General features: G+C 43.4%; 1 protein-coding gene and 1 long non-coding RNA gene across 2 annotated transcripts in view; one reads left to right on the top strand and one right to left on the bottom strand.

Moving 5' to 3' along the window:
- LOC128704875 (twist-related protein 2-like) overlaps nt 1-9695 on the top strand; it is an 80340-nt gene extending 70645 nt beyond the window's left edge. Inside the window, exons 2-3 of the mRNA XM_053800068.2 lie at nt 4951-5676; nt 7543-9695. The gene's annotated coding sequence lies outside the window, so the exon portion shown is untranslated. The remainder of the gene's footprint in view (nt 1-4950; nt 5677-7542) is intronic.
- Nucleotides 1-12500, bottom strand: part of LOC128704876 (uncharacterized) — a 222797-nt gene that overhangs the window by 97830 nt on the left and 112467 nt on the right. The gene's annotated exons all lie outside the window — the stretch shown is intronic.

Raw genomic sequence — 12500 nt, 5'->3', positions numbered from 1 at the left:
CTCTCAGAGAAAGCAAAACACATAAGTTCTGCGGTTCAGCCCCAGAGGGATATATGACACCAAAACTCCGTGTGTGGCTGGCACTACATGGCACTACATGCTTGTTGACACAGCCGGGATTAGTGCCACTCCCTCCCGGCCTCCCTTTGGCACCCAGGCACCAGGGGTTCCGACAGGTGATTGGCACTTAAGGTGGATTTAAGGGCCAGAGTTTGGCCGCGTTGAGATGACGAAGGTGTCAGGTGACGACACTCAGGTGCACAGAGATCAGGAGGGGAATCAGGTGAGGACTCGTCCCTCAAAATCTATATTTTTTTTATTTCATGGCTAAAAAAACAATTTCGGGTTTTCGTTCCCATATACTTTGTATCTAATAATTTCCCAGAAATGTTATCGTATATTTGATGTAGAACATCAATGTGCTAGAATTAAAAGTAACAAAAGAGGCTAATACAAAGGATACAGTGGTGAGGCGAGGGAGGACTGATGGTGTATAAGGGCTTCGACGACTCAATATTGTTGATAATTGTTTATATGGGCTTCGACAGCTCAGTACTATTGTTATTGATTTATAGGGCCATGACGGCTAGTGCCGTATGAGTCCTACTCTCTGAAATCTGGTGTCACATCGTTCTGACAGCTCTACATGACTGTCTCCCAGATCACGGTAGACAGTGACTGCTTGAACAAGACCATGATTGACTGAACAAGACCATGATTGACTGAACAAGACCATGACTGATTGAACAAGACCATGAGTCCTTGAACAAGACCATGACAGACCATGAGTGCTTGAACAAAATTATGACAGACCGTGACTGCTTGAACAGGACCATGGCAGACCATGAGTGCTTGAACAAGACCATGACAGACCATGAGTGCTTGAACAAGACCATGGGTATACAGAACAGTAAACAAATACGATACTTGTGTAAGACAATAACGACCATTTTTTGCCTGGTAGAGAAGAGCAGATGTATGATAATTGTGAGGAACTGTGAAAGCGGATGTATGAAGCCTGTATAATACACTAGTATAAAAGGGGTATATGAAGTCTGTCTACTACACGAGGGCTATTAAGGCTTAATTTCACCTGTTCACCACCAGTCAAGAATACCTGTTAAGCAAAATACGAATTATTATTATTATTATTATTATTATTGTCGTTGTTTGTGCTTGAAGTCCAACGCTGGGCCCCACCTCCTTTTGGGAATTATCATATCTACTCTTGAAGCTGTGTATTGAGTCTATCTCCATCACTATGTGTGTGTGTACTCATCTAATTGTGTTTCAGGGGTCGATTCACAGCTCCTGGCCCCGCCTCTTCATTGATTGCTACTACGTCCACTCTCTCCCTGCTCCATGAGCTTTATCATACCTCTTTTTAAAACTATGTATGGATCCTGCCTCCACCACCTCCCTTTCCAGACTATTTCACTTCCTGACAACTGTGACTGAAAAAATACTTCCTAACATTCCTGTGATTCATCCGAGTCTTGAACTTTCAACTGTGTCCCCTTGTTGCTGTGTCCCATCTCTGGAACATCCTGTCTCTCTCCACTTTGTCAATTCCTCTCAGTATTTTATATGTTATCATGTCCCCCCTATCTCTCCTGTACTCCAGTGCCATCAGGTTGATTTCCCTTAACCTCTCCTCGTAGTCTTGTTGCAAACCTTTGCACTTTTTCTAATTTCTTGACGTGCTTGACCAGGTGTGGGTTCCAAACTGGTGCTGCATACTCCAATATGGGCCTGACGTACATGTGAGTGTGTACTCACCTAACTGAAGCAGTCATGGCTGTCAGTAGCACACATGCCTGGCCAGGTAGCACACATGGCTGGCCAAGAAGAACACATGGCTGGTCAGTAGCACACATGGATGGCCAAGTAGCACACATGGCTGGCCAAGTAACACATATGGCTGGCCATGTGGCACACATGACTGGCCAAGTAGCACACATGGCCTACCAAGTAGCACACATGACTGACCAAGTAGCACTCATGACTGACCAAGTAGCACTCATGACTGACCAGTAGCACTCATGACTGACCAAGTAGCACTCATGACTGACCAAGTAGCACTCATGACTGACCAAGTAGCACTCATGACTGACCAAGTAGCACTCATGACTGACCAAGTAGCACTCATGACTGACCAAGTAGCACTCATGACTGACCAAGTAGCACTCATGACTGACCAAGTAGCACTCATGACTGACCAAGTAGCACTCATGACTGACCAAGTAGCACTCATGACTGACCAAGTAGCACTCATGACTGACCAAGTAGCACTTATGACTGAACAAGTAGCACTCATGACTGACCAAGTAGCACTCATGACTGACCAAGTAGCACTCATGACTGACCAAGTAGCACTCATGACTGACCAAGTAGCACTCATGACTGACCAAGTAGCACTCATGACTGACCAAGTAGCGCTCATGACTGACCAAGTAGCACTCATGACTGACCAAGTAGCACTCATGACTGACCAAGTAGCACTCATGACTGACCAAGTAGCACTCATGACTGACCAAGTAGCACTCATGACTGACCAAGTAGCACTCATGACTGACCAAGTAGCACTCATGACTGACCAAGTAGCACTCATGACTGACCAAGTAGCACTCATGACTGACCAAGTAGCACCCATGACTGACCAGTAGCAGCCATGACTGACCAGTAGCAGCCATGACTTGCCAGTAGCAGTCATGACTGGCCCAGTAGCACCCATGACTGACCAGTAGCACTCATGACTTGCCAGTAGCAGTCATGACTGGCCCAGTAGCACCCATGACTGACCAGTAGCAGCCATGACTTGCCAGTAGCAGTCATGACTGGCCCAGTAGCACACATGACTGACCAGTATCATCCATGACTTGCCAGTAGCAGTCATGACTGGCCCAGTAGCACCCATGACTGACCAGTAGCATCTATGACTTGCCAGTAGCAGTCATGACTGGCCCAGTAGCACCCATGACTGACCAGTAACATGCTTGCCAGTAGACATGACTGGCCCCAGTAGCACCCATGTGACCAGTAGCACATGACTTGCCCAGTAGCAGCCCAGTCTGACCACTAGCAGCCTTGCCGTCCCAGTAGCAGTCATGACTGGCCCAGTAGCACCCATGACTGACCAGTAGCAGCCATGACTGACCAGTAGCAGCCATGACTTGCCAGTAGCAGTCATGACTGGCCCAGTAGCACCCATGACTGACCAGTAGCACTCATGACTTGCCAGTAGCAGTCATGACTGGCCCAGTAGCACCCATGACTGACCAGTAGCAGCCATGACTTGCCAGTAGCAGTCATGACTGGCCCAGTAGCACCCATGACTGATCAGCAACAGCCATGACTTGCCAGTAGCAGTCATGACTGGCCCAGTAGCACTCATGACTGACCAGTAGCAGCCATGACTTGCCAGTAGCAGTCATGACTGGCTCAGTAGCACCCATGACTGATCAGCAACAGCCATGGCTTGCCAGTAAGCCATCAAACAAGCAGTTTAAGCCAGCAGACATATACTGGATCTTACACAGAGGTGATTCCGGTCGTGAGGTCAGAAGTTGACACTCTAGCCGCCAGTGAGTGCCGCCCAGAGTGCCTTTGTTTGTGGCACCCTGACATCATGGTGGGCGGCAGGAGAGGAAAAAGAGGAGGGAGGAGAGGGAGAGGGGGAGAGAAGAGCGAGCAGAAGAGAGAAGGAAAAGGGAAGGAGAGAGAGAGAGAGAGAGAGAGAGAGAGAGAGAGAGACAGAGAGAGAGAGAGAGAGAGAGAGAGAGAGAGAGAGAGAGAGAGAGAGAGAGAGAGAGAGAGAGAGAGAGGGGAGGGAGAGGACAGAGGGGAAAGAGAGGGCAGAGAGAGGGGACAGGGAGGGCAGGGAGAAAGAGGGGGAACGAGGGAAAAATAGGACAAAATGGGCAGAGAGAGGGAAAAGGGCAGGAAGAGGGAGAGGGAAGAGAGAGGGAGTGGAAAGAGAGAGGGAGGGGATCTAGTGTTGCCTTCGAGGGAGTCTTAACTTGCCCAGTCATTATGATAATAATGTTGAGTCTCCTACCCTCCATACCCCTGCCCAAGGATACCCGACCTCCTGCATACCCTGCCACCCTTCCTTCCTACCCTGCCACCCACTCCTCAAAGCCCCTGCCACCTCTCTCTCCCACTGGAGACGCCAGAACTAAACAATGGAAATAAATAATTATATCTGACATTTTTGGGTTACCCTGGAGGATAATTTACACACGTGTTACTATACAATAAGATCACTGTAAACAGGTGATATCACAATATGCAAAACCACCGGTGAAAAAAATTGTGAAATTCCAAAGGCTTTTACGACTCTTAAATTTGCTTGTAGCAGATAAGAGACCTGTGGATATAATCCAGATGAACTCCTGTTAACCCTTTTGGGGCCTAGTTTCTAGCAGGGGCGGATCTACTATGAAAGAAAGGAGGTTTAATCCTGAGGGCCCCTAATTCCGGAAGGGCCCCAGAAGCCACTTTAGTCTACAATGCTTAAAATTTTGGGACTACTGTATGAGAAAGGGTACCCCATTACAGTTCAAGCTTCAGGGCCCCAAAAATGTAGATCCGCCACTGGTTTCTAGGCCTTGTGTGTATCCATACGCTCTTGCGCTACCATCCACAGGATGGATATGGGGTGCACAATAAACTAGCCACTTCGACGACAAAATCTAAATCCACCCTAATTATCTCCGTATTTTTCCATCCCTCTCATAAACCAAAGTGAGAGAGGGAACTCCAAGTTCAGAACATCAGACGAACATGGCTGAGGTCAAGAAATTTTCGATAACGACATTTATAATACCCATTTAGCTCAAAATTAGACGGACATCTCAGCTGTACCAGTCTTACTTTTTGTTGATATTGATTCCAGGTATTATTGGAGGTCAGAGTTGGTACATATTGATGTGTTCTCTTGTGTTTCAGATAGTGACCACAGTGGAGGGACCCAGCCAGTGTTGCTTGTGTCGCCCAGCTGGTATCGTCCAGCCAGAGATGAACAACATACAGCTCCTCCACTACTGGGAACAACATCACGCAGTGCATCAAATATCTAAAACTTAACCGCAGTGAAAAAACTCACCTCACAAACTATTGGAACTGTCATAAAAGTGGACATAGAAGTGTGCGGACGTTTGTCTGTGTGTCTATAGCCTGTGTAAAGGGGTGTCCGTCCGCCACGAGGGATGTAAATAAAAAGGTTTCAGAGGGTTCATTAGTGTGCGATTGACGCTAATTGAACCCGATTCGGGCGATGTTGTGGGATTTAATTAAGTCGTCCGCGAGAATGGATCGAGATACACATAAGCAAGATTTAAAGGTCCAAGATAGACTTGTGCAGAGTCGAATGACTTTATAAGCAGCAGTACTTAACATATTATGTACCTGGAGAGCGTTCCGGGGGTCAACGCCCCCATCAGCCAGGTCCATGACCAGGCCTCTCCGTGGATTACGGCCTGATCAACCAGTCTATTGGTGAAATGTGGTATCGGGAACGTAGTAAAGGCATGTGTGAGTGTGTGAAGCAGTCAGTAAGATGCTTAAGGGTAAAGCTGGCCTGGGCCACAGCAAGATGGCTAAGGCCACGGTATGAAGGCCATGGACACTGAACAAAGAAACTGGCCCATCACTCTTCACCACCGACCAATGCAGGTGAGTCACACTACATCGCTAATACTGCCTCACACTGCCACACAATGTGTGTTGAATGAATCACACCAGCAAATATCCGCTTCACTAATTTTCACATATCTCTCAATATATATATATATATATATATATATATATATATATATATATATATATATATATATATATATATATATATATATATATATATATATATATATATATATATATATATATATATAGGGGGTGTGTGGACCAGGTGTTTACAGTGAAACATATAAGTGAACAGTATTTAGATAAGGCTAAAGAGGTCTTTGTGGCATTTATGGATTTGGAAAAGGCGTATGACAGGGTGGATAGGGGGGCAATGTGGCAGATGTTGCAGGTGTATGGTGTAGGAGGTAGGTTACTGAAAGCAGTGAAGAGTTTTTACGAGGATAGTGAGGCTCAAGTTAGAGTATGTAGAAAAGAGGGAAATTTTTTCCCAGTAAAAGTAGGCCTTAGACAAGGATGTGTGATGTCACCGTGGTTGTTTAATATATTTATAGATGGGGTTGTAAGAGAAGTAAATGCGAGGGTCTTGGCAAGAGGCGTGGAGTTAAAAGATAAAGAATCACACACAAAGTGGGAGTTGTCACAGCTGCTCTTTGCTGATGACACTGTGCTCTTGGGAGATTCTGAAGAGAAGCTGCAGAGATTGGTGGATGAATTTGGTAGGGTGTGCAAAAGAAGAAAATTAAAGGTGAATACAGGAAAGAGTAAGGTTATGAGGATAACAAAAAGATTAGGTGATGAAAGATTGAATATCAGATTGGAGGGAGAGAGTATGGAGGAGGTGAACGTATTCAGATATTTGGGAGTGGACGTGTCAGCGGATGGGTCTATGAAAGATGAGGTGAATCATAGAATTGATGAGGGAAAAAGAGTGAGTGGTGCACTTAGGAGTCTGTGGAGACAGAGAACTTTGTCCTTGGAGGCAAAGAGGGGAATGTATGAGAGTATAGTTTTACCAACGCTCTTATATGGGTGTGAAGCATGGGTGATGAATGTTGCAGCGAGGAGAAGGCTGGAGGCAGTGGAGATGTCATGTCTGAGGGCAATGTGTGGTGTGAATATAATGCAGAGAATTCGTAGTTTGGAAGTTAGGAGGAGGTGCGGGATTACCAAAACTGTTGTCCAGAGGGCTGAGGAAGGGTTGTTGAGGTGGTTCGGACATGTAGAGAGAATGGAGCGAAACAGAATAACTTCAAGAGTGTATCAGTCTGTAGTGGAAGGAAGGCGGGGTAGGGGTCGGCCTAGGAAGGGTTGGAGGGAGGGGGTAAAGGAGGTTTTGTGTGCGAGGGGCTTGGACTTCCAGCAGGCATGCGTGAGCGTGTTTGATAGGAGTGAATGGAGACAAATGGTTTTTAATACTTGACGTGCTGTTGGAGTGTGAGCAAAGTAACATTTATGAAGGGGTTCAGGGAAACTGGCAGGCCGGACTTGAGTCCTGGAGATGGGAAGTACAGTGCCTGCACTCTGAAGGAGGGGTGTTAATGTTGCAGTTTAAAAACTGTAGTGTAAAGCACCCTTCTGGCAAGACAGTGATGGAGTGAATGATGGCGAAAGTTTTTCTTTTTCGGGTCACCCTGCCTTGGTGGGAATCGGCCAGTGTGATAATAAAATATATATATAAATATATATTATTAAGTATATATATATATATATATATATATTATATATATATATATATATATATATATATATATATATTATGAGAAATCAAGAAAGATCTTGGAATCTCACTGTTTTTTCACTGTGTTTATTTGGCAGAGAGAGAGAGAGAGAGAGAGACTACATGAATAATTGTTAATTAGGCCTGGTTCTCAATGCAGTCACATTTATTTCCAGGTCGTGACTTGTCAATACTTGTCAGCCTACGTCATAGCACGTCTGGACTCACCTAGTACACGTCAAGACATGTCAGGCTACGTCATAACACGTCTGGACTCTCCCAGGACACATCAAGACTTATCCACATTCTCCCAGGACACATCAGGTTGTGACATGAGTATTCCAAGACACATCAATATGTATCTACAGTCTCACAGGAACCATTAAGATGTATCTGAACTCTTCATGTCATCTAAGTCTCATCAAAGTCATGTCTAAGTCTACCAGGGCACCTAAAGACATGTCTGGTCTACCAGGACACCTAAAGACATGTCTGGTCTACCAGGACACCTAAAGACATGTCTGGTCTACCAGGACACCTAAAGACATGTCTAGTCTACCAGGACACCTAAAGACATGTCTAGTCTACCAGGACACCTAAAGACATGTCTAGTCTACCAGGACACCTAAAAACATGTCTAGTCTACCAGGACACCTAAAGACATGTCTAGTCTACCAGGACACCTAAAGACATCTCTAGTCTACCAGGACACCTAGACATGTCTAGTCTACCAGGACACAAAGACATGTCACCTATGACTCACCAAGAAGTGTCTAGTCTACCAGGACACAAAGACTCTTTAAGAAGTGTCTAGTCTACCAGGACACAAAGACTCCTCAAGAAGTGTCTAGTCTACCAGGACACAAAGACTCCTCAAGAAGTGTCTAGTCTACCAGGACACAAAGACTCATCAAGAAGTGTCTAGTCTACCAGGACACAAAGACTCATCAAGAAGTGTCTAGTCTACCAGGACACAAAGACTCATCAAGAAGTGTCTAGTCTACCAGGACACAAAGACTCCTCAAGAAGTCTCTAGTCTACCAGGACACAAAGACTCATCAAGAAGTGTCTAGTCTACCAGGACACAAAGACTCATCAAGTGTCTAGTCTACCAGGACACAAAGACTCATCAAGTGTCTAGTCTACCAGGACACAAAGACTCCTCAAGAAGTGTCTAGTCTACCAGGACACAAAGACTCCTCAAGAAGTGTCTAGTCTACCAGGACACAAAGACTCCTCAAGAAGTGTCTAGTCTACCAGGACACAAAGACTCCTCAAGAAGCGTCTAGTCTACCAGGACACAAAGACTCCTCAAGAAGCGTCTAGTCTACCAGGACACAAAGACTCCTTAAGAAGCGTCTAGTCTACCAGGACACAAAGACTCCTTAAGAAGTGTCTAGTCTACCAGGACACAAAGACTCCTTAAGAAGTGTCTAGTCTACCAGGACACAAAGACGTATCAGAATATTACAACTGTACCACCATTACCTGTTGGTTGGTCAGGAAGGACGACATGGGTGTCCTAACGCGGGTGTTGGTCAGATATTGACCCACAGCAGGAGGTTTTAGTCATTTGACTGAGGCCTTCCACTGGCTTACACCTCCCAATCCACATTATCTTACAATACAGAAAGTCTTAGACTTTCTAAGTTTAAAAAGCATTATGTAAATTTTTATTTTAATTTACAACAAACTGTTATTTATTAGTTGTAAATGGTTGCAGAACTATATTATAATTTAAATGTTTTAAAATAGTAACCCTTATAGTGTTACCAGCTCAAGAAAACGGGTAAATAAACTTAAATTAAATAATAGCTTATTGTGAACACTTTTTAAAAGGGAAACTAATCAAAATTAATTAAAATTACTGTGATTAGCCATAAAACTTGACTAATATTAAATGCTGCTCCTCGGGTGGAGTTTGATTATAGTTTATTATGTAAATTATCCACTATTAAGCGGGTTGTGCTATGGATAAAGATATATTTTGGGTCAAGGGGGAAAAATGTAATTTGGTAACCAACCTAAACTTAAAATAAACCGATCTAACCTAAATTAAGGAATAATTTAAGGTAAGATTGAGATACACTAGGTTAGTTTAGGTTACTATATACAGTGGACCCCCGGTTAACGATATTTTTTCACTCCAGAAGTATGTTCAGGTGCCAGTACTGACCGAATTTGTTCCCGTAAGAAATATTGTGAAGTAGATTAGTCCATTTCAGACCCCCAAACATACATGTACAAACGCACTTACATAAATACACTTACATAATTGGTCGCATTCGGAGGTAATCGTTATGCGGGGGTCCACATATAAGGTATCCCCCCCCCCATTCCAAAATATATAAGCAGCTACCCTGCGCTATTTAATACTGAAGAATTCACAAAAAGAAATCATATACTTGAAATAGTTGTAAGTATAACCATAATATTTAAAGTGGTGGAGTGGTAAGCCAGTGGAAGGCCTCGGTCAGATGATCAAAAGGTCCAGCAGAGGATCATTATATGACCAAGACCCGCGTCAGGAAACACTTGTTCTGTTTCCTGACGAACCTTATCTAAGCTAACCTTACCTTACCTAATTTAGCATTACCTAACTTTACCTTACCTAACCTAGCATTACCTAACCTTACCTTACCTAACCTAGCATTACCTAACCTTATCTTACCTAACCTTACCTTACCTAACCTAACCTAACCTAGCATTACCTAACCTTACCTTACCTAACCTTACCTAACCTAACCTAACCTAGCATTACCTTACCTAACCTAACCTAACCTAACCTAACCTAACCTAACCTAACCTAACCTAACCTAACCTTACCTTACCTAACCTAACCTAACCTAGCATTACCTAACCTTACCTTACCTAACCTAACCTAACCTAACCTAACCTAACCTTACCTTACCTAACCTAACCTAACCTAACCTAACCTAACCTAACCTCACCTCACCTCACCTCACCTAACCTAACGTAACCTAACGTAACGTAACCTTACCTTACCTTACCTTACCTAACCTAACCTAACCTAACCTTACCTTACCTTACCTAACCTAACCTAACCTAACCTAACCTAACCTTACCTTACCTAACCTAACCTAACCTAACCTAACCTAACCTAACCTAACCTAACCTTACCTTACCTTACCTAACCTAACCTAACCTAACCTAACCTAACCTTACCTAACCTAACCTAACCTAACCTAACCTAACCTAACCTAACTTTACCTTACCTAACCTAACCTAACCTAACCTAACCTTACCTAACCTAACCTAACCTAACCTAACCTAACCTAACCTTACCTTACCTTACCTAACCTAACCTAACCTAACCTAACCTAACCTAACCTTACCTTACCTAACCTAACCTAACCTAACCTAACCTAACCTTACCTTACGTTACCTAACCTAACCTAACCTAACCTAACCTAACCTAACCTTACCTTACCTTACCTAACCTAACCTAACCTAACCTAACCTTACCTTACCTTACCTAACCTAACCAAACCTAACCTAACCTAACCTTACCTAACCTAACCTAACCTAACCTTACCTTACCTAACCTAACCTAACCTAACCTAACCTAACCTAACCTTACCTAACCTAACCTAACCTTACCTTACCTAACCTAACCTAACCTAACCTAACCTAACCTTACCTTACCTTACCTAACCTAACCTAACCTTACCTTACCTAACCTAACCTAACCTAACCTAACCTAACCTAACCTAACCTAACCTAACCTAACCTAACTTAACCTAACTTAACCTTACATAACCTAACCTAACCTAACCTAACCTAACCTAACCTAACCTTACCTTACCTTACCTAACCTAACCTAACCTGGAGGTTACATTACCTAACCTAACCTAACCTAACCTAACCTAACCTAACCTAACCTAACCTAACCTAACCTAACCTTACCTTACCTAACCTAACCTAACCTAACCTAACCTAACCTTACCTTACCTAACCTAACCTAACCTAACCTAACCTAACCTTACCTAACCTAACCTTACCTTACCTAACCTAACCTAACCTAACCTAACCTAACCTTACCTTACCTAACCTAACCTAACCTTACCTTACCTAACCTAACCTAACCTTACCTTACCTTACCTTACCTAACCTAACCTAACCTAACCTAACCTAACCTAACCTAACCTAACCTAACCTTACCTTACCTTACCTTACCTAACCTAACCTAACCTAACCTAACCTTACCTTACCTAACCTAACCTAACCTAACCTAACCTAACCTAACGTTACCTTACCTTACCTTACCTAACCTAACCTAACGTTACCTTACCTTACGTTACCTTACCTAACCAAACATAACCTTACCTTAACTAATCTTACCTAACCTAACCTAACCTAACCTAACCTAACCTAACCTAACCTAACCTAACGTTACCTTACCTTACCTTACCTAACCTAACCTAACCTAACCTAACCTTACCTAACCTAACATAACCTAACCTAACCTAACCTAACCTAACCTTACCTAACCTAACCTAACCTAACGTTACCTTACCTAACCTAACCTAAGGTTACCTTACCTTACCTAACCTAACCTAACCTAACCTAACCTAACCTAACCTAACCTAACCTAACCTAACCTAACCTAACGTTACCTTACCTTACCTTACCTAACCTAACCTAACGTTACCTTACCTTACCTTACCTAACCTAACCTAACCTAACCTAACCTAACCTAACCTAACCTAACCTAACCTAACCTTAAAGAGACCATATAGAACTGCAATATCCACTGAGGATTGGGTGAGGAATTAAGAACTTCTATACATCAAAATCGAGTATTGTGAAGGTCTCTCACCTGTAGTTAAATTTTCTATTTAGTTTTTAATGACATTTCGAGATTTATAAGAGAGTTGAGTGTATTAAAGTGTGATTAAGACACTGTATAACAGCTGGGTGTATCTTTATAAGTTTGGCCTACACAGTGGGTTTCTTCAGTGAGATACAGAGGCAGCAGGTGTAGTAGTGAACTGGAGATGATGTAATCAGTCCATCAACCTTGGAAAAATAGTATCTGAGGTGGTCAGTCCCTCAGCCTGGAGAAGAGCTCAGCTTCATGGTCTGGTACAATATTGTTCCAGAGTTGAAGTCC

The sequence above is a fragment of the Cherax quadricarinatus genome, chromosome 91 (assembly GCF_038502225.1).
Source record: "Cherax quadricarinatus isolate ZL_2023a chromosome 91, ASM3850222v1, whole genome shotgun sequence".
Classification (NCBI taxonomy): Eukaryota; Metazoa; Arthropoda; class Malacostraca; order Decapoda; family Parastacidae; genus Cherax; species Cherax quadricarinatus.
This window is presented reverse-complemented; position numbering and strand designations above follow the sequence as displayed.